Here is a 21512-nt window from a genome sequence, read left to right as displayed (position 1 = left end):
CAGAAATCTTTCCCTAGGTAAGTAAATTAAATATATTAAATGTATATTATGTAAGTAAATTAAATACCCCAATCAAAAGAGGCAGATAAATTCTAATTATCATAATTATTTGTAATTACCTGTTATTAGAAAGATGTAATGATTATGAATATACATGCAGCTAACAACAGAGCCCTAAAATAAGTGAAGCAAAACCTGGCAGAACTGAAGGGAGACAAGTCAATAGTAACTGGAGACTTACATAACCCATTTACAACAAAGGATAGAACAACTAGGCAAAGATCAACAGGGAAATAAAAGATTCCAGCAACATTATAAGCCAACTACCCTAACAGACCTGTCTAGAATACTCAACCAACAACACATTATTCTCAAGTGCCCATGGAACATTCTCCAGTATAGACCATATGTTAGATCACAAAACAAGTCTCAATAAATTTAAAAGGATTGAAATTATAAAAAGTATATTCTCTGACCAATGGTATGAAATTAAACATCAACAGCAGAGGAAAATTCAGGAACTTCATAAATATTAAGAGAAATTAACCAACAGCATAAGTAAACAGTGAGTCAAAGAAGAAATCCTATGGAAATTAGAAAAGCCTTAGAGATGCATGAAAGTAAAACACAACATAACAGAACCTATGGGATGCTGCTGATGTAGTGCTTAGAAGGAAATTTGTTGGTGTAAATGCCTACATTAAAAAGAAGATACCGGGAGTTCCCATAGTGGCACAGTGGTTAATGAATCCGACTAAGAATGATGAGATTGCGGGTTCGATCCCTGGCCTTACTCAGTGGGTTAAGGATCCGGTGTTGCTGTGAGCTGTGGTGTAGGTTGCAGACACAGCTCGGATCCTGCGTTGCTGTGGCTCTGGTGTAGGCCAGAGGCTACAACTCCGATTAGACCCCTAGCCTGGGAACCTCCATATGCCACAGAAGCGGCTCAAGAAAAGGCAAAAAGACAAAAATAAATAAATAAATAAATAAAAAGAAGATACCTCTCTGGAGTCCCTCTGTGGCCCAGTGGGTTAAGGATCTGGCATTGTCACTGCAGTGGCCCAAGTTGCTTCTGTGGCATGGGTTTGATCCCTGGTCCAGGAACTTCCCCATGCCACAGCCAAAAAAATAATCCCCCAAACCAGAAGGTACATCTCAAATTAATAACCTAAACTTCCATCTTAAAGAACTAGATAAAGAACAACTAAACCCAAAGAAAGCTAAAGGAAAAAAATAATAAATGCTAGGGCAGAAATAAATGAAAGAAAGAAAAGCAGTAGAAACAATTAGTGAGACCAAAGTTGTTTCTTTGAAAAAGCAACAAAATTGACAGACCTTTAGCCAGACGCACCAAGAACACAAGATGTAAATACTAAAATCAGCTATGAATGCACAACTTTGTGAATATACTAAAAATTATACTGGACACTTTAAATGGGTGAATTTTAAAGTGTATGAAATATATCTCTATAATAAACTTTAAAAAAAAAAAAGCACAGAGGCAAACCTGAATGTTTATGAAAACCAATATAGGATAAAGGAGGCATCATAAATCAGTGGGGATTTGGGAGAAAAAAGCTATGTCGTTCCGTTCTTTATACCAAATACAGAAAAGTCAAATGGAACGAAAAGCTCAGAAGAAAGCTTGGATGAGGAAGGCCTTCCTTGACCACCGGCTCCCAACTTGCTCATGCCTCAGAATTACCCAGAGGGCTTGTTAAAACAGCTTTGTGGACCCTGCTCCAGAGTTTTCTGTTTATTATAGGTGTGCAGTGCAGGAGAATTTACTTTTCTAACTGGTTCCTGGGTTATGCAAATGCTGCTAAGAGGCCACACTTTCAGAACCCTGTGTAGATAGAAAACCAGTGTAAGAGGCAGGGGGCCAGGGGAGGAAGGTAGAGGCAGGCAGAAGCCCGAGCACTCTCCAGGGCTGCGTAGGGGAGGGTCCGGGTGCATCTGAGTAGCTGTGGGAAGGCCACAGCGGTGGCAGGATGCTGCAGAAGAGGTAGGAGAGGGCCGGGAACCAGGAGCACGTAATGGTGATGACTCAGGGAGAGGTAGGCCAGGCCAAGCCCTAGGAGCAATTATGCAAAGGCACTTCGTGATTAGATTTGCATCTTAATAAAACCCCTCTGGCTTCGGCCTGGAAAATGGCCTGGAGAGAGCAGAAGGGAAGGAGAGGAGCTGGTAGGGATCCTGGAACTAGCCAGAGGTAAGGCCTGCGGGGTAGCATTTGTGTAGTGCACACCGCTGCCTGCTGAGCTGGGTGGCTGGAATAGGGGGCAGTGGGTAGATCTGAAAGAGACCTTAGGCGGACACACTGACAGATTTGGCCACAAACTACCTAGATGGGGGGCGGGGGGCGGGGGCAGAGGTGGGGAGGGGCAGGGAGGCAGGACAGGTGAGTTGTCAAGGATGATGCCTGGGTTTTCTGGCTTGGGAATGGGAAAAATGCCAGTGTCGGGCTCCAAGCTGGCTAAACTGGAAGAGGGCCAAGCCCCGGGGGAGATCCTGAGTTGACGTGTGGCTTTGAATCACGCCAAGACGTCCAAGGGGAAGGTCAAGCCAGCGGCCAGGCATGGAGGTCTAGGGTGGAAGAAACTGTAGCTCATCCTGGTGTAGGTTCTGCCCTAGAGCCGAGGTCACCTGCAGAGCCCATGTAGAGGGAGGAGGAGAGGCCACACCTCCAGGAACTCTCGCAGGTCGTGGTGGATGGGAAAGAAACCCCCAGACATCGTCAACAGGGGAGGCAGGAGAGTAACCAGGCCCATGGAGTCCCAGAAACCCGAGGTCAGGGGCGGAGATGGGTGAGAGCAGGTGAAGAACAGACAGCACAGTGTCAGAGGCCAGTGAGAGGCGAGCCACAGAGGAGGACAGAAAAACGTCCCTTCCTGGGGTGGGAGGGGTCCTGATGAACGCTTGAAGGCTTTTTAATGACAGCTGTGGATGATACGATGCTAATGTTAAAACCCCAGAATTCCAAACTTACAATTCTCGCTTGAACTATGGAAGACTCACATGTGGGAAGAAACCTAGAAATGAATATTATTTGAATGAGACTAGCACAATAAGAGGTATGGGAAAGGTGTTTTCTACCTGGTGGAGTCAGCCACTGAAGCTTTTTCCTTAAATAAGATCCCAAAGTTGGAATTCAGCCTATAGTTGGAATCCCACATATTCACAACAGCACAGCTCATCCGCTGAAGGATTATTTAACCTTTCGCTGTTGTTGTTTTTCTTTCAGTGTGCTGGGTTGCTCTTCTCCCTTTCTGTTTAAATAGAGATTGATGAACTCTTCCCGGGGCACCACGGATTGAAGGCAAGCTGGCAGTGACGAATCCTGTTGGCTGTTGGCCTGTGCGGTGTTTTTGTCCTTTTCTGATTCCCTTGCATTCAGTGTAACACAGTGCGATACGCTCAGGACCAGGTTTTGACGCTCCTGGGTACCGTGTTGTAAATTCATTGCCTTTTCTGGGGAAAAAGACCCAGTTGTTGGGAAGGAACTCTGGTGCGTTGCGATTTCTCCTCGGTGATTTCAGGAATTCCAGCCTAGGTGTTAGAGAATTTATAGTGGCCACTGACCTCAGTCCAAAGCCAGGATGTCTGCAACAGGCTGGGAGGGAAAGTGCCCACCTCTGGGTGAGAGAGGAGCTTGGAAAGGGAGCTCTTGTTTTATCAGCCACCTGCCTCCTCCTTCCCCACTGCTCGGAAGGAGTCCCCGCTTCCTCAGGGCTGTTCTGAGAGCTGCGTGTTCCTTCCACTCCAGCTTCTTCATTCGGAGGGAAATGAAGTCTTTCAGACCTGCAGTGGGTGGTAAGGGCTGCTGTGGGGGGGATTTGTTCTTTGTTCTGTCCCGTGACACCCCCACTTTAGGGGGATGCACTGGCCTCACGCACTGTATCAGGAGGTGACTGGTGGAGGCTGAGCTCTTAGTCTCCCCTCCCCGCTATGGGCCTTGACATTGGCCTTGTGACCTTGAACCAGGCAGCTGCTATGACCGCCCTCCCGGGGTATGGGGACAGGTCCAGATGGGAGTGGGACCAGCTGAAGGCCTTCCCTGGATCTTCAAGTCAGGCTAGCAGGGGCTGATCTGAGAGACGGAGCCCGCGTCCTGCCGGGGCTCGATGCCGATGTCCCATCTTCACAGCTTCCCTGAACGCCCCAGTTGCAGGAGCCTCACATCACCTTTCACTTGGGTTCATCGGAGCTGCTTTTATCCCTTGCAGTGTAGTCTGGCTAATGTCATAGCACATCATCAGCGCAAGTCCACTGTCTGCTGCCCACCTGCCACCACCCCCCGGAATGTCCCTGTCCCCAGCGATGCCCCCTCTTCTGTTCTGCCGCATCTGGATGGAGGAAGGGAAGTCTCGTGCGCCTGGCCCAGTGTCTCTTGGCCTGTTTCTCCAGGACCTTCCATCTGTGGCTCCTTTCACTCCAAGCCAGCCAGTGGCTCCTGTGACCCCAGTAGCCTTGCTGCAGGCCCGTGTCAGGCCCACAGCAACGTGGGGATCCAGGCTGCCCAGGAAATCCCACCCCCGCCAGGCTCAGCTGGAGCCTGTACATGTGATAAAACTCCCTCCAGGTTCCACTCCCTTGGGCCGTTCACACCTTCCCCCCTGGCCCAGGGTCCACTCTCCCAGGGAGCCCATTGCCTTGCTGACACGTGGACTGACACGTGCACAGAGACCCAGTCACTAGAGTGGGCCTGGGAGCTCCTTTCCCCGGGGCAGCCCACCCGAGCTGGACTTTCTCCCAGTTTCAACATGATCCTCTCATCACATAAGTGACTTCTCAACTCCACAGTTTCTTTTCTTTTCTTGGTTGTGGCATGCAGCGGCTGAACGTTGCATCTCAGTTCCCAGACAAGGGATTGAACCTGGGCTGCAGCGGTGAAAGTGTCAAGTCCTAACCACTAGACCACCAGGGAACTCCCCACATTTTCTCCTCCTGATCACAGTACCCTCCTGAGCACACCTATCCCAGGCCCCACGAGCCACATCCAGCCTGAGAAATATTTTTGTACAACCATGAGGCAAGAATGGGTTTTACATTTTAATTGGATGGAAAATGTCGGGAGTTCCCACTGTGGCTCAGCAGGTTAAGAACCTGACATGGTGTCCTGCGGGGATGCGGGTTTGATCCCTGGCCTCACTAAGTGGATTAAGGATCCATTGCTGCCACAAGCTGTGGCGTAGGTTGCAGATGTGGCTCGGGTCTGGTGTTGCCGTGGCTGTGGTATAGGCCAGCAGCTGCAGCTCCAATTCGACCTCTAGCCCGGGAACTTCCATATGCAAAAATGTAAAAAGAAAAAAAAAATCACAAGAATAATATTTCATGGCATGTGAAAATCACATGAAATTCACATGTCCGTGTCCTTAAGAAAAGGTTTATCACAACACAACCACACCCATGGATTTGCAATTCTTGCTTCTGCCCAGCTGTGAGGATTCAGGAAGCTAACAGAGACCTTGGGCTAGCTTGTCTTTGGGCCAGCATGGCAACCTCCTCTCTTTAGAACCCCAGGCTCTCAGGTTGCCACCAACTCAGCTAGCCTTGGCCATGAGCCAGGGTTACCCCAGATTCCATGCTGAGTCCTGAGATTTGTCACCACCAGCTCTTACGGCTGGCTGACCCCCAGGCTGGGTACCTGGGGAGCATCTGAACTAGAGGTGGGCAAGTGTCAGCGTCGCTGATGGGCTGACATTGAAAGAGACAACCCCAGGGGTCCAACAGGGCGCATTTGGCTGCAAGTAACTGTCCTATGTCAGTAGTGGTGGAAGCACGAGGGGCATGTAATCATCTCACGTGACCAGGCATCTGGAGGTGAGGCTCCTGCATTTGCTTTGGTGGCTCCACCAGATCAGCAAGACTCAGATTCTTTCTTTCCACTTTACTGCATGGTCACCATGTTCAAAGGCTGTTCAGGGCAACAAAAGACTTTATCTTTGCTTGGCTCTTGTCCTTCTTCAGGGAATGTTTGCCTTTCCCAGAAGCCTCCAGGCAGACCTCCCCATACACCTCCTTGGCCAGAACCAGATTTTTTTTAAAAAATTTTTTTGTATTACTCAATGAATTTATTACATTTATCGTTGTACAACAATCATTACAACCCAGTTTTATAGTATTTCCACCCCACACCCCCAGCGCATCTCTCCCACCCCCCAAACTGTCTCCTTTGGAAACCATAAGTTTTCCAAAGTCTGTGTGTCAGTATCTCAGAACCAGATTTCATATGCCCCCTGTTGGGCCAGGGTCCGGGACTGCCTTGGACCCAGGAATTCCACCTGCTACCTGAGCAAAGTCAGGGTTGGATCAGCAGGACGGGGAGGTGTAGCCTTGGCAGCGACCGCCCTCGATGGCCAGTGGGGAGGGATGCCAAGGACGTTTTGGACCAGTGAGAAGACAGCCCCGTCTGTTCTTGCCCTGGTGAGTCATGCCTTATGAGGTGCGTTGGAGGAGTGAGAGGCACCGAGGGGGGATGAGCAGGGGTGCAGCTCAGTGTTGGGGCTCAAGGCCCTGCGAGAGGAGGGGTGTCACCGAGCTGGGAACCCAGCTTAACGCCTTCAAATGCCTTCATCTGCTGGGGCTATAAAAATATGGGGGTTGTTGGCTGGGCGCTTCAAAGGCAGGAAGGTTTGGCATCCCCACCCCAGCTTTCCCTTCCAACCCTTCTCCAGTTGCCCAGGTCTGAAGTGATGGTTGGTGGTGAGCAGGGCCAGGCCAGGGTCTTGCCGAGGGAGAATGCCAGTGTTGCTGGATTGTCACCATGTCCGCTTGTCTGGTCTCCAGATCAGGCGGTTTCCCTTCCCCCAGCCAGTCTCCCCTCTTCTCAGTCCTCCCTCACCCCCACCAGTAGGGACCTGTGTGGGTGTCCTTTTTTCTTTTTTTTGTCTTTATAGGGCTGCACCTGCGGCATATGGAGGTTCCCAGGCTAGGGGTCCAATCGGAGCTACAGCTGCCAGCCAACACCAGAGCCACAGCAACACCAGATCTGAGCTGTGTCTGTGACTTACACCACAGCTCATGGCAACGCCGGATCCTTAACCCACTGAGCAAGGTCAGGGATTAAACCTGCAACCTCATGGTTCCTAGTCAGATTCGTTTCCACTGTGCCACGATGGGAACTCCTTTTTTTTCTGTTTTTTAGCAGCCGCAGCCTCGACATATGGAAGTTCCTGGTTCAGGGATTAAATCTGAGCTGCAGCTGTGACCTATACCACAGCTGCAGCTGTGCTGGCTCCTTTAACCCACTGAGCTGGGCTAGAGATCAAACCTACATCCCCACAGTGACTGAGACCTCTATAGTCAGATTCTTTTATCATTATCATTATTATTATTATTACGCTTTTTAGGGCTGCACCTGCAGCCTATGGAAGTTCCCAGGCTAGGGACTGAGTCGGAGCTACAGCTGCCGGCCTGCACCACAGCCACAGTAACACAGCATTCGAGCCACATCCGTGACCTATACCTCAGCTCATGGCAACGCCGGACCCTTAACTGACTGAGTGAGGCCAGGGATGGCACCTGGATCCTCCTGGATCCTAGCTGGGTTCTCAAAACCCACTGTACCCCCGCAGAAACTCCTGGGTGTTTGTCCTTGCGTGCCTGGGGTTGTAATGGCAGTCCTCGTTCCCCAGTAAGTCATCCTATTCCCCAGCCCTTGCTGGCAGGGTTCCTGGGACTCCTTCCTGGCCTGAGTCACGGGGGCCCTCTCTTCCTGGGCTCTGTCTGGCTCCTTTGCCTTGGGGGCCAGGGGGTGTTCCCGGAGGTGACAGTTCCATCTGTTTTCTGCAGGACCTGTCAGCCACAGGTCCGTGTGCGGCCGCCTGCTGCCAGTGCTCAGTGCGCAGGCCATTAGGTAGAGCCCTACCCGGCTTTTGTTTTAAAAGCCCATTATTTTAATTCCCAGAGCTTTCACAGGGAACAGGCAGCAAAGGCAGCACCAGCAGCGCACTCTGTCTGCCTTCTAATTATGATCATTCATGACTCAGAATCTCAAATCGGTCATTGCTTTGGCCACCGCATCCTGTCCCACTCTTCCCCGTGTCCCCTCCGAAAGAGTCAGCCCATCGCTTCCGGGGAGGCGGGGCGGGGGATGCTGATGTAATTTGGAAGATTAGAGAGACTGCCGGGCAGGGCGGGAAAGCGATGCCCTCTGCAGCAGGGCGAGGGGTAGAGGGAGGACCAAGTCTTCCTTCATTCAAACCAGGAGAAATCACATCAACCCCTCATCCCGCCAGCACGGCTCATCTTCCTGTGCTCTGTTTACACAATAACATGTGTGTGCTCACGTGTGTTTATTTAATTTTATTGGAAAATAAGAAAAATAGCCCCCCAAAACACTGTCTCACACAAACATGCCTAGAAATAAAGTGTGTTTATAAAGCTTTTAGATTTTATCTCATTAACGGACCACACTCCGCTGACCTGATGGGACTCCTACAACTAATTCCTGGGCACGGGGGTGTGGGGGGGAGGCAGGCATCGGGGTACTTCTGCACGTGCAGGGTGGGCCCCTTCCCATGGGGGTGCCGAGGCCCCTCGCCACCTTCCCGCTATGGTTAAAAAGCTTTCAATTTCCCTATTTCAGGAGCCTTGACTCCAGCCCTCATCCTTTCAGGTATCCTCCAAATAACAGCTGGAAATTTGTCTCCAAACGCAAGCTTCGTTTTTCTGCATTCTGATGCCTGAAAAGTCAGGCTAGGTGGAGTTCCCTGGTGGCCTAGCAGGTTAAGGATTTGGCTTTATCACTGCTGTGGTGCGGGATCGATCCCTCGCCTGGGAACTTCTCTATCCATGGGAGAGGCAAAAAAAAAAAAAAAAAAAAAAAAAGAAAGAAAGAAAGAAAAAAAAGTCAAAGTGAAGAAACCCCCTTTCTCACCTCCGGTAGTTTGCTGCGGAATCTGCTCCTGGCCACACCGCTGACTCCTCTTGGGCAAAGTCCAAAGTGATGCCCCTGCCCCAGATCCAACAGGTGCCCCTTTCATCCCACCCAACTCTCTAGCTTTTGGTCCCAGGGCCACTTGGCTCTCCCTTTCCCCTCCCTGGCAGCTCTGACCTCCTCCACCTGCACCTCCTGCCCGCTGAAGTGATTCTTGCCCCAGCTTTCCATCTCCCCCTCCCCCCACCCCACACACTGTGATGTCATCCTGCCCCCCGCCCCCCCTCCCTTCCCCTGAGCCTTGATCCCCGCCCCCAACGTGGATGGCCCCAACCCTGGGGACTCCTCTGCACCACAAGCCTGTTGTTTTTTTGTTTGTTGGGTTTTTTCGTTGTTTCTTAGGGCCACATCCATGGCATATGGAGGTTCCCAGGCTAGGGGTCCAATCGGAGCTATAGCTGTGGCCTACACCACAGGCACAGAAACGCAGGATCTGAGCCACATCTGCGACCTACACCACAGCTCACGGCAATGCCAGATCCTTAACCCACTGAGCAAGGCCAGGGATGGAACCTGCAACCTCATGGTTCCTAGTCAGATTCGTTAACCACTGCGCCACAACGGGAACTCCACCACAAGCTTGTTTCTCCAGCTGCCTTGGGCACCTGAGGGCCTTCCCAGCTCCGCCTTCTGCCTGCCTGTTCACCCTTCAGCACACGGCCAGGATATTACGGCCCCTGGGAGACCCCCACGCCCCCACCTGAGGGAGCGGCCCTTTTCCTTTGCACACTTGTAATAGTGTCCATTGCACACGGGGTTGCCTTGCACTGGCCTAAGTGTTTGCCTCCCCTCCCCCGACCTCCCCCGCCCTCCCCCACCCAGACGGGAGCCCCCAGCAGGAGGTTGTGTCCCCAGCGCCTTCCTCTGCCTGTGCAGGCCCCTTGCAAAGCCATTACCTCCTGCCCAGGAGCGATCATGGGAATCGTCTCCTTTGGCAAATTCAAAAAATAACAGATCGCTCACTGCCCTCATTACCTTCCCTTCCCTCCTCGTCAGCCACTCCTCAGGGCCCCAATATCTCCTGAACACTTTCTAATGGATTCATTTATAAAACCGGTCTCTTTTTTTAATAAGTCGGGGGGAACGTGCCACGTCTGTTACTAATGGCCTCTTTCAAACCTCCTGGGCACCTCTTTTGGTTTGAAAAGGCCCTAAATGGTTCTCTGAGTTTGGGCAGGACCAGGCTGTCCTTTTAAGGTATAAAAACAATCTGCAGGCATCTCTGAAAGACTCATCATAGCTATATCACAGTTTTCTTCCAGTGGATTACAAATCTTTTGTACTTTTGGCTTTTTTTTTTTTTTTTTGCCCTGATATATGGTGTCAGCAGAACCAGGGCCCGCATTCAAGGGACCGTGGCTCCCTGGGGGCCGCAGTAGTTTATAGGTTGTGTCCACGTGTTTGCTGACCCTGGACCCAGCCCTTCAGCAACCCCCCCCCCCCGCCCCCGCCGTGCTTCTTCTCTGGGAGAGATTGTCACCTCTCCTGTCCCACTAGCTTCAGCCTTGGCTGTCTGCCTCCCTGGCTGTCACAAGGTCCTTGCAGGTTGTCTGGGAGGGAGCCTGAAGCCCCCCAGCCCCTCCACCCAGAGAGCCCGCTCATTCTTCTCTCCTGTCCTGGCAACAGCATCTGACAGTTTCACCCTCTCGGGCCATTGAGATGTTCATTTCCTCTCAGGTACAAATGGAAATGAGATGAAATAAAATGGTCCGGAATTATTTGATGTTTTTCTAATTTGATTCCCAGCAGCCCTATGAACCCGATCATCTATCTCATCAGTGCCACAGAACCAAACACAAGCACAACCCGGGGGTGGGGGGGTATGTGGTCCCTGCTCTCCCCTGAGACCACGAAAACCAAGTGCCCCCTTGAGAGAGAACCTTTCCTATGTTGTCACAAAGAGATGGATTCCCCAAAGGGACTGAAAGGCACGGAGTAACTTCTGAAGGAGTTCTGAGAGAACTTTGTTCTGGTTTATGATCAGTTTACTCTCCGTTTCCCCCTGCCTGTTTTCCTCCCGTGAGGCTTCTGCAGGAAGCTTTCATTCAACAGTCACAGCCGTCACGGTAGCTTTGAGCATCCCGAGATGGGCCGTGTGGTTCCACCTTAGGAGTCCCTGTGAATGTTCCTTTTCCTGCCGTGTGGAGCGAGGGGCAGGCCGGACGTCGGAATGCAGCTTTCCTTGGCTCCATCGCAGCTTTGGAAGGCTCCCCTGTGTACTTCTTCCTGGTGCAGGTGCAAGCAGCTCTTGTCATCTGCTCCTCAGGCTCCCCAATCTGGTTTAGAGGCAGGTATGTGGCTTCCAGAATAACTTTCCAGTCTTCTGATGGCAGGCAGCGTGATGAGGGTTAATGATGTCCCAGTTGTCCAAAATGGGGTGGAAATGAGGTATTCAGAAGATGGAGTCTTTGAGGTTGAGGCTTTTTAATGTGCCCGTGCGTGTGTGTGTTTCAAGTCCTTCCCTGTGGAAATCTTCCAGTGTAATTGAAATATTAGCCAGTCTCGTAACCACTGCACACACAGCACCCAATGGGATTTTAGATAGAAAATCAGGAGTTCCCATTGTGGTGCAGAGGAAATGAACCTGACTAGGAACCATGAGGTTGCAGGTTCGATCCCTGGCCTCGCTCAGTGGGTTAAGAATCTGGCGTTGCCATGAGCTGTGGTGTAGGTCGAAGATATGGCTCAGATCCTGCATTGCTGTGGCTCTGGCGTAGGCTAGCAGCTGTAGCTCCGATTCGACCCCTCGCCTGGGAACTTCCATATGCCTCGGGTGTGGCCCTAAAAAGCAAGCAAGCAAGAAAATCAAATCCTTAAGGGCTGGAAGGGATCCTCACAGTCCGGGAACCCGATTTCCTGCCAGTGTTTCCATTGTTTCTACAGAACCCTAACCCGGTGTTGTCCAGTCCACAATGGGCTGCCCCTGGTGATGAGACCTTGCCCTTGGAGGGAAGGGGATCACTAGGGAGCACTAAGGAGAGACTACTTTGGTTGAGTTGAAATAGCTTTCCCAGTAGGTCTCATGCTCAGTCCGGGTTCTCACCGTTGGGAAGTTCAGAGCCAGGTAAAATCACTCCCTAGCTTCTCTTCTCTGGACCAACAAGCAGTCGCTTCCACCATTGCTCCTGTGACAAGGCCTCAACTCCCCATGGATTTTTGGCACATTCTGCTCATCCGTTTCTATCTTAGGAAAACCGGAAGCCCGGGTTTCCTGAGCAGAGCGGCCACTCTCTCCACTCGGAGATCCTGAGGGGTAGCCTGCCCGGAAACCACAGCATCCTGCATCCTGTCAGGCCACAGCCTCCTCTTGCTCTCAATACAGATGTGCAAACAGGGACTCAGGACCATGCTACACACACACACACAGGACCCGCTGAGACTTCAGATTCCAGCAGTAGGACTCGGGTCCTTAACCTGAGAGCTTTTTAAAACTTGTTAATGAGTTTATTATTAAGGTATAACTGACCTATAATAAATGGCATATATTTGAAGTATACAATTGGGTCAATATAACCTCTGTATCTAGGCATCCGCAGAACTGTCATCTCAAAACAGTAGATATTGTCCATGACCCCCCAAAATCTCCTCGTATCCCTTTATAGGTAATTTTTTTAAAAAAATTACAGTTCATTTACAATGTTTTGCCAATTTCTGCTATACAGCAAAGTGACCCAGTCAAATATACATTCCCTTTCTTATATTATCTTCCATCATTGTCTATCCCAAGAGACTGGATGTAGTTCCTGTGCTGTACAGTAGGACCTCATTGCTTATCCATTCTTTTTTTTAAACTTAATACATTTTATATATTTATAGTTGAATAATGAGCATCATAACCCAGTTTGACAGCCTTTCCATCCCAAACCCCCAGTCCACCCCTCCCCCCAACCTGTCTCCTTTGGTGACCATAAGTTTTTCAAAGTCTGTGAATCAGTATCTGTTCTGCAAAGAAGTTCGCTGTATCCCTTTTTTAGATTCCACATATAAGTGATAGCATATGACGTTTGTGTCTCACTGTCTGACTTCACTTAGCATGATCATTTCTAGGTCCTTCCGTGTTGCTGCAAATGCCATTAAGTCTTTCCTTTTTACAGCTGAGTAATATTCCATTGTGTATATGTACCGCATCTTCTTTAGCCACTCCTCCGTCAATGGTCATTTAGGTTGCTTCCACGTCTTGGCTATTGTATATCACGCTGCAGTGAACATTGGAGTACGTGTATTTTCTCAAGTCATGGTTTTCTCTGGATAGTTGCCCAGGAGTGGGATTGCTGGATTGCTCATCTATTCTAAATGTAATAGTTTGCATCTACTAACCCCCAGTCCCTCCTGCTCCCTCCCCTCTCCCCCTTGGCAACTCCTTGTATCCCTTTATAAACTCTCCTCTCCTCCTCCCCAGGCAGTATTTTTAAGTATTTTTAAAGATATGTTCATTGTTTTTTTTAAGACGTAATGCACAATTCATAGACTACAGTATAGTGTAAGCATGACTTTTATAGGCACTGAGAAACCAAAGCATTCCCGTGACTCATTTTATTGGGATATTTGCTTCATTGCAGTGGCCTGGAATAGAACCTGCAGTATCTCCGAGGTCTGCCTGTACATGTTAACCTTCGAGGAAAACGCCAGACTCCTTTACAAAGCGCTTGTACCATTTTGCATTTCTACCATTGGCGTATGAGAGTTCCACTTCCTCTCGTGTACCCATACATGCTTCAGCCGTTTTTATAGGTAGGTAATGGTCTCTCCCTGTAGTTTTAATAGGTATGTACTGTGGTTTTATAGCTATGTAATGGTATCTCGCTGTAGTTTTAATCTGCATTTCTATAATGCCTAATGATGTTGAGCATCTTTTCGTCTGCTTTTTTCCCCCTAGAGATATCTTCTTTAATGAAGTTAAAATCTTTCACTCATTTTTGAAAATTGCGTTGTTTGCTTATTGTTGAATTTTGAGAGTTCCTTATATATTCTGATTACAAGTCCTTTATAAGATATATATTCTGAATATTTTCTTCCAGTCCATAGAGTATTTTTTCTTTTTCTTTTTCTTTTTTTAATACTTGAAAGAAGTTTCAAATTTTGATCGTGTAATTTATCGCTTTGTTCTCTTATGGCTCACGCTTTGGTACTGAATTTAAGAAAAGGTCTTGAGATTTTTCTCTGATGTTTTCTTTTGGAAGTTTCATAGTTTCAGTTTTACATTTGGGTCTCTGATCCCTGTTGAATTAATTTTTTGCATATAAGGCAAAGTATGCATCAAAGGTCTTTTTCTCTTCCCTTCTCTCTTTTTCTCTTTCTGCATATAGATAACCAGCACCGTTTGTTGAATGAGTCTTTTCTTTTCTGAATTGCCTTTGTAGCTTTTTTTTTTTTTTTTTTTTTTTTTTTTGTCTTTTTAGGGCTGCACTTGAGGCATATGGAAGTTGCCAGGCTAGGAGCAGAATGAGAGCTACAGCTGCTGGCCTATGCCACAGCCACAGCAATGCCAGATCCAAGCCACGTCTGTGACCTACATCCAGCTCACGGCAACACCCAGTCTTTAACCCACTGAGCAAGGCCAGGGATCAGACTTGCACTCTCATGGATGCTGGTCAGATTCATTTCCGCAGAACCGCAACGGGAACTCCCCATGCCTTTGTATCTTTATCAAAAATCAGTTGTCCATGTATGATCTTCTGACCTACAAACAAGATATATCATTCCAGTTATTATGTCTTCTTTAATTTCTTTCAACAATATTTTGTAGTTTTCAGTGGATAGAAAATTTCAGGTGTGCAATATAATGATTTGATATTTGTATATCGTGTGAAATGATCACCACAATAAGGCTAGTTACCATCTTTCACCATACAGTTACACAGAGTTTTTTCTTGTGATGAGAACTTAGAAGATCTACTCTTTGATAACTGGATGCTTGCACCTTTTGACCCTCTTCACTCATGTTGCCCCCACCCCCCACCCCCAGGCGGCCACCAATCTCTTCTCCGTATCCAGGACATCCGTTGTTTGTTTGTTTGATTTTTAGATTCATGTCCAAATGAGATCGTAAGGTTATTTTTCTTCCTCTGTCCTAGTTCATTTAGCAGAATGCCCTCAGCGTTCATCCATGTTGTTGTAAATGGCAGGATCAACCTTTTTTTCCTTACGGCTGAAGAGTGTTCCATTGTATGTATGTACCACATGTTCTTATCCGTGCATCCACTGACGGACACTCAGGTCGTCTCCATGTCTTGGCTATTGTGAATACTGCTGTAATGAACATGGGGGTTCAGATAGTTCATGAAGATAATGATTTCATTTCCTTTGGGTTTATACCTAGAAGTCAGATTGTATTCGTTCTACTAAGCTCTTCTGCCGATTCCACTAATCATGTCGTCTGTGAATGAAGACATTTTCTGTTATTCCTTTATAATCAGGGTGACTTTTGTTTTCTTTTTCTTGTTTCATTCCACTGGTTTGAACCTCTAGTTCAATGTTGAATAGAAGGGCTAAAAGCAGAAATGACTGTCATCTTCCGAATCCTAATGGGGAGACGAGTTGATTGTGATTAAGTGTGATGTTAGCTGTAGCTATTTTGTTTTGTTTTGTTTTTGTCTTTTGTCTTTATAGGGCCGCACCCGAGGCATATGGAGGTTCCCAGGCTAGGGGTCTAATCAGAGCTGTAGCTGCTGGCCTACTCCAGAGCCGAAGCAACGCCAGAACTGAGCCGCGTCTGCGACCTACACCACAGCTCACGGCAACACAGGATCCTTAACCCGCTGATCGAGGCCAGGGATCGAACCCGCAACCTCGTGGTTCCTGGTTGGATTCATTTCTGCTGCGCCACAGTGGGAACTCCAGCTGTAGGTATTTTGTAGATGCCCCTTTTCAGGACTGAGGAAGTTTTCTTCTGTTCCTAGTTTAACGTGAGTTTTTATTAGGAATGGGTGTTAGATTTGGTCAAATGCTTTTATGTATCTCTTGGGCTATGTGTACAGTTTCCCTTTTTTATTTAGTCTTATTATGGTGAATGACACTGATTGGTTTTTGAATGTTAAACCAACCATAGGTTCCTAGGTTAAATCTTTTTATCCATCATGAATTTCCTAAAGTTTTGCTAAAATTCTTTACTTCTATATTTACAATGGATATGGGCTATAAGTTTCATTCTCCTGTAATGTTCTTGTTTAGTTTTTGTATTAGAATAATGTTGGACTCATAGATTGAGTTGAGAAGCATTTCCTCTCATTGTTTTCTGGTACAGATTGAGCAGAATTGGTCTTATTTTTTTGTTAGATGATAGACTTCAACAGTGAACCCATCTGGGCCTAAGAAATTTCTTTGTGTGACGTTTCAAACCTGCAAATTCCTTTTCTTTGATATAAACTTTTCAGGTTATCCCATTTCTTCATCAGTGAGCTTCGTGGCTTTCAAAAAATTGGTGCATTTCATCTAAGTGATTGGATTTATAAGCATAAAGTTGTTTATAGTATTTTCTATAATCCTTGTGATATCTGTTGAATTTGTGGTGACATTATCTTTCTTCTTCTGAATGTCTTCTCTGCTATGTATCACTTGCTTCCTTCTAAATTTATTGTGATATGCTTTATGGCCTAGAATATGGTCTACTTCAATAAATAGTCTCTGGGCAGCTGAAAATAATATGTAGTCTGCCATTGCTGGGTAAAGTGCTCTCAAATGTTACTCTGATCAGGTTAATATTGTTCAAGTCTACTTTATCTTTGCTGATTTATTTATTCTAACAGTTATTGAGAAAATGCATATTGAAACATCTGCCTGTAATACTGGATTTTTCTATTTCTTCTTGCAGTCTCAGAGTTTTTGCTTCATTTATTTTAAAACACTGTTATTATTCACATTTAGAGTTATCATGCCCTCTTGATTAATTGACCCCTTCATCATTAGGAAATGACCTTGATAATATTCTTTGCTCTGAAATCTACTTTGCCTGATATTAATATACCTGCTCCAGCTTTCTTTTGTCTACTGTTGTATAGTATAATCTCTTTTTGTTTGTTTATTTACTTTTTTGTTTGTTTAGATTTGCTTATTTGTTCATATGTACATGTAGTTTAAAGGCAGCATGTAATTAGGTCTTGCTTTTTTACCCAGTCTATCTGTGCCCTTTATGTGGGATGTTTCAAGTAATGTAGATTGAATGTGGTCATTAATTCTGTTAGGCTTAAATCTGTCAACTTAGTATTTATTGTCTATGTGTCCTGGCTATTCTTGGTTTCTTTTTCTTCTTTTTCTCCCTTCTTTGGGTTTAATGAGTATTTTTTATGATCTCATTTTGTCTCCTTTGTTGGCTCATTAAGTCTTAACACTTTTAAAAAATTTTATGTGGCTGCTTCAGGGTTTATTGCATATATTAAGCGCTATTATTCAACTTCACATGGAGGATGAGAACCTTTCCTGAGTAGACTTCCATTTCTCCCCCAAAACTTTTATGCTGCTGCTACCCTGTGTTTTACTTTTGCATATACTATGAACTCCACAATACTTTGTTTTGATTTTTGTATATGCTGTCCGTTATCTTTTAAACATATCTATACAACAATAACGTATATTTACCATCTCTGGGGTTCCTCCTTCCTTGGTGGAGATTTGTGCTTTCACTTGGTATCTACTTCCTACTGCCTGAGCTATTCCTTTTACAACATTTTCATATTTGGACTCTGCTAATAATGAATTCTTTTAGATTTTCTATATCTGAAAACGTTTTTATTTCATCTTCACTTTTTTTTTTTTTTTTTTGGTCTTTTTAGGGCCTTGCCTGTGGCATGTGGGAGTTGCCAGATTAGGGGTCGAATTGGAGCTGCAGCTTCCAGCTGACACCACAGCAACATTAGATCCAAGCTGCATCTATGACCTACACCACAGCTCATGACAACTCCAGATCCTTTAACCCACTGAACGAGGCCAGGGATTGAACCCAAGGCCTCGCGGGTACTAGTTGGGTCCATTACCGCTTTGCCACAGCAGAAACTCCCCATCTTTACCTTTTTGAAAAACATTTTTGCAGGGTATAGAAGTCTAGGTTCTCAGCCTTTTTTTTTTTCCTCATTGCTGTAAAGATGTTGCTCTGTTGTAGTCTCATTAATTTCTCTTTGTTTGTTTGTTTTTGTTTATTTTTAGGGCTGCACTTATGGCATATGGAGGTTCCCAGGCTAGGGGTCCAATCAGAGTTACAGCTGCCAGCCTACATCACAGCCACAGCAACGCAGGATCTGAGCTGTGTCTGCGACCTACACCACAGCTCACGGCAACGCCAGATCCTTAACCCACTGAGTGAGGCCAGGGATCAAACCCACAACCTTATGGTTCCTGGATGGATTTGTTTCCACTAGCTTTGTTTTTTTTTTTTCCATCTGACTGATGGGAACTGGCATTATCCCTGTGCCTGTGTGTGAGCACCGGGCATTGTCTGCCCTAATCCTTTTGGATGTTTCTTTCCCCAGCTGTAGGTAGTTTTCCTTGTACTAATGTACTGATCAATTTGGTTGAATCCTCCAGGGGAACTTTCTATGGATCTCTGAAGTTCTCCTTTTGTGTCCCTCTGTCCTTTGCTGTACTTGGTTCTGCAAACTTGAATGACTTGCATCTCCCCACACTGTCAAGCTGAGGGATTTTTAACTACACAATTAGGAAAGCAATAGGCAAAACACACACTTCACATAGTAAGAGACTAGGATAAAACAACCATATAACATGACAGAATCTTGGGTTTAGCTTCATCCTTCCATCTCAAGATGTGTGTTTGGGGGAACAGGCATTAGCGTCTATTCTGGAATGATCTGGTGGCTAGGGATTATTCTTAGTGCTTGCCCGTGGCAGGGTTTATCACAGAAGAGCTCACTATTGAGGCAGCACCTCCTTCTTTGATGCATGATCGGGAAGTTGAAGTCAAGCCTTGTGGTTGAACGGGATTGACTGCCTTAAGCACTGCACTGTACTTAGCTTCTGTGCAGCTTTGCAGGAGGGCGACTTCTTATCCACAAGGCTTTCCTGCAGGGGATCAGTCTTGGAAAGGTTAATTTTTACATTTTAGATGAAATTTTAAATTTTAAATTAAAAACTCTCAGCAAAATAAAACCAAATATGTGCACAAAATACATGTCGGAATGAGTTAAAAAAAAAAAAAAAAAGCTAATGTGACCTCAAGCTAAATTAAAAGAAATATTTCATTGAAAGCAAGGGAGGTGATATTTAATGAACTCTGGCATCCTGCTGAGGGGGCAAGAACTGTGATGAGACGGTTGACCTCCTCGCCAACTCCACAATCCTTTCCCCCCGTATCTGTTTCATTAAATAATTAAATATCTGTCATTTAAAACTGCTTTCAGCTCAATAGTCTATAACTTGCAGCTAAATATTCTTCACTAATGTAAACTTTCCCAAGGAAAATTAATTGTTCCCCACTGTGAGCAGATATGTGATCCGATGGGACTAGACTCATTGCCTGACACACTGTAAGGAATATAAATACGTATTGGATGATGCCTGCAAAAATGAAATTCTCCTCACATCTGCCTAGCCTCGCCCCTTTTCCTCCATTGATGGATAAAGAATATGGAGCCATGATTCTCAGGGTCTGATGTGTCAGACTCCTTGGTGGGTGTTAAAACCCAGATTCCCAGGCTCTGCTGCCCAGGGATTCACCTTTGGTAGATCTGGGATGTGACCCTGGAGACAGCCTTTGGAACCAGCACCTAAGAAGATTCTAATGTTTAGAGTCTTCAGGCTACTTTGAGAAACACTGATGCAGAAACTCAAGGACAGCTCAACTATATACATGGAGATTTCCCCAAATTTGGAGGGTATGTTTTTGCAGTCACTGCTCAAATTATCTTTAAAGGCTCTTCCTGTGTCTCTAAGGCTCTTTATGTGTCTTTAAGTGATGTGGAGAAAAATCTCTCTTGCAGGATATTTATCCAAAATTGTTTTCCTGGGACACATGAGAGGCGGGCGGGGGGGGGGGGGGGTGTAGGAGAAGGACCGTCAAATACAGGTGGTGCATTAAATCCCCTTTTTCTTTGGAGAATGTATTCAGTTGTTCTAGATAGGCCTCCTAAGAACTTTTGAACACATTTCCTTTTTGTTCAAAAGAAAATCTGTGCATTTAATCACTCGCAGAGCAGGAAGGCTCTTAACAGATAGGAACATTGGGACCAAAAACGTGATATTGGAATCAGAAAAACATATTTCAGTCCCATGAAATAAAATTTTATAAAGGAAGTAGTCACTGTGGTTTTTTTATCATATTTATTGAGGAGTATTTAGATAATATGGAAAAAACACACAGAAGACAATAAATATCATTATTTATAGTTTAATAACCCAAATATAACTATGATTAGAGTTCCTTTGTTTACACGAAAGTATAATTTTTCACTCTTAAAAAATGAGAATGATGATATTCAGCATATATTTTCCACTCAAAGGTTTTATGACCATTTTCCTCCATGCTATCAAATATTCTTTAAAAACCTATTTTTCATGATTGCAACACACATATATTTTTTCTAACACCTGCCTATTGCTGGATATCTAGCTTATTCTTCTCGTTCTGCTATTAAATGTGAAAGCTCTCCTTCATTTCTCCTTGTCTCTTTCTTTCTCGTATTCTCTTTCCTTCCTCTGTTTCTTTCCCTCCTCTTTCCCATCTCGTATAAGGATGTCCTTACCCAGCATCCAGGGAAACAGGCTGGTGAGGGAAAGAGGGGCCACGTGGAGGCCCTAGTGGGGTGTCCCCAGTGGCTGTGGAAGCAGGCAGGGGAGTTGGGGTGCCACATGGAGGACTTGGCGGCAGCATACCCAATGGGTTTTGGCCACATTTCTGATTAATTCCCAGGTATGAACTTAGTGGGTTCAAGGGGCTTCATTTTTTTTTTTTTTAAGGCTTTCAGATTCTCATCATCAGTGCATGGGAGACCCATCCAATGATATCTGACTAGTGTTAGTCCATAAATCCTTGTCAGTATGGTCAGTTTTAAAAAAATCTTTAGTGGAGTTCCCTGGTGGTGCAGTGGGTTAAGGACCTGGCATTGTCACTGCTGTGACTTTGCTCACTGCTGTGACTTTGCTCACTGCTGTGGTGTGGGTTTGCTCTCTGGCCCCAGAACACCCGCCTGCTGCGGGCACAGCCAAAACCAAACGAATTTTAGTTACCAGCAAAGTTCAAAGTTCTTGATGTTCATGAGCCCATAAACAGTATTTCTTCTTTTTTGAACTGTCTATCTATGTGCTTTGACTGTTTTTTTATTGGCGGGTGAGTATTTTACATCCTGATGAGAAGCTAATTGATCTTGAAGGTAGTTCATCTTTTGTTTCCTTAGAAATCTTTTTCTCATCTGGTCCGTTTCTCAGTTTTTGTGTTTTTGCATTTTGAAGTAAGTAAAGATTTGATTGATTTTTACATAGTCAAAATAGAAGTCTTCTATAAGGACCGTCTTGAAGCGGATATATCGAACTCTGAACAGGAAGAAAAGACATTAGAGGAAAAAACTGGTGAAATCGGAATAAAGTCTAGAGTTTAGTTAATACAAATGTCCCAGTGTTGGCTTCTCAG

The 21512-nt window shown here is 46.0% G+C and overlaps 1 protein-coding gene across 3 annotated transcripts in view; it reads left to right on the top strand.

Annotated features, from left to right (window-relative positions):
* Positions 1–21512, top strand: part of TYW1 (tRNA-yW synthesizing protein 1 homolog (S. cerevisiae)) — a 254780-nt gene that overhangs the window by 143629 nt on the left and 89639 nt on the right. For all 3 annotated transcript variants that reach the window (XR_014840300.1, XR_014840299.1, XR_014840298.1), the window contains exon 16: positions 13501–13672. The gene's annotated coding sequence lies outside the window, so the exon portion shown is untranslated. The remainder of the gene's footprint in view (positions 1–13500; positions 13673–21512) is intronic.

The sequence above is a fragment of the Sus scrofa genome, chromosome 3 (assembly GCF_054392235.1).
Source record: "Sus scrofa isolate SSC_HxYL_T2T_F1_AM1 chromosome 3, Sscrofa_HxYL_maternal_Yorkshire_Landrace_v2.0, whole genome shotgun sequence".
Classification (NCBI taxonomy): domain Eukaryota; kingdom Metazoa; phylum Chordata; class Mammalia; order Artiodactyla; family Suidae; genus Sus; species Sus scrofa.
This window is presented reverse-complemented; position numbering and strand designations above follow the sequence as displayed.